Source organism: Fundulus heteroclitus, unplaced genomic scaffold (genome assembly GCF_011125445.2).
Source record: "Fundulus heteroclitus isolate FHET01 unplaced genomic scaffold, MU-UCD_Fhet_4.1 scaffold_109, whole genome shotgun sequence".
Classification (NCBI taxonomy): Eukaryota; Metazoa; Chordata; class Actinopteri; order Cyprinodontiformes; family Fundulidae; genus Fundulus; species Fundulus heteroclitus.
The window spans coordinates 100,985-102,499 of NW_023396522.1; positions in this window are offsets into that span (position 1 = coordinate 100,985).

Below are 1,515 nucleotides of genomic sequence, written 5' to 3' on the forward strand. Positions count from 1 at the left end.
TCACCACGGTAGGTGAAAATGGCGTGATGAAAAAAATCTATAAGTCCTACACCAATGAGGTTTACATTTTCTGAATCCAGACAAAAAGACCTACGTTTTGATGTATAATTTGTCTACGTAGAGTGAAAATTGAGCGAGTAGGCTGAAGTTGTTCAGTCTTTTTCGCATAAGTTTGACTTTGGGGTTGTTGCCGGTCTGAGGTGATTTGCAAGAAATCTAAAAGACCTACACCAATGAGGGTTACATTTTCTGAATCCAGACAGAAATACCTACGTGTTGATGTATAATTTGTGCACGTAGAGTGAAAATTGAGCGAGTAGTTTGGTGTTTTTTGGGGAATTTTGTCACCATGGTAACTGAAAATGGCGTGATGAGAAAACGATAAAAGATATGCACATTCCGTTTTCACTTCTGAATAGTTGAAAGATATATCTACAAACTGGAAGCTAAACGATGTTCGTAGGTGAAAGCATGACGACACAGTAGAGGGTTGAAAATAACCGTTTTTCGGTGGTTTTTTGCGAATTTTGTTCCAACCGTAAGTCGAAATGGAGTCAAGTACAAAAAGCCCTGATCGCGGCGTCGAGACGAACGTTTCGATATATAGTATGTGGGGGTAGACCCTACGGTTCGGGCTGTATTAACGGTGACGGAATATTAATAAACAATAATAATAATAACTAGAAACGTTCAACTTCTGAAGAAGTTGAAGAAGGCGCCCGCCTGGTGGTGCACCTAACCGTCAAAGGCAAAGTTTCAGAGTTCCTTGGTCGTAGGCTTTTATCACTTGGGGATGTTAAATCAAATCTTATGAGTGTGAAAAGGATTTGTCTTCGTCAAAACCAGCCGACAGGGTAAGGTCTGCATCCTAGCAGCATGGAAAATTGGTGTTATTAAAAAATGATTAAATACTTCAGTGTAGCATGAAAAAATTAAATATGTGAATAAAAATGTTAAAGGCATTACAAACTACTAAAGGAAGTACAACCACTGTGAAGCAGAAGTTAGTGAGACCTTCCTAGAGCTACTTCCGGTTAGCAACATGCTAAGCGTTAGCCACTAACATGGTTGTGTCCAGTATCACCGGGTGATTGTACTCTGTTAGTTTGGTTCAAATCCTGTACTGGGAAGTTCCTCAAAAAGGGTGCCAATACTTAATGTCACCAAAGCTCACCAAAGGCCATGTGTCAGATCGGCCTCCTTTAGCAACTAAGCCTCACCAAATCTGGGCCCAGAACTCAACATTTGACAAAAATGGTGTGTAGCGCCATTTCCCACAGATGAGTGGTGCTGTATTGGCCGGGGGGTAGTTCTTGCTGTTGCAATTTTTTCATCATTCATTCATTTATATCAGTTGTTCACATTGTTTATTTGTTACTTGTAAAAAATAAATAAAAAATATTTGGTACCCCCAGCGGGTTGCGAACCTGCGACCTTTGGTGCACCAGCCCAACACCTAAACCACTGTACCAAAAAAAAGTGCCATGCTGAGGTCTGCATTTTTGCGAGGTCAAC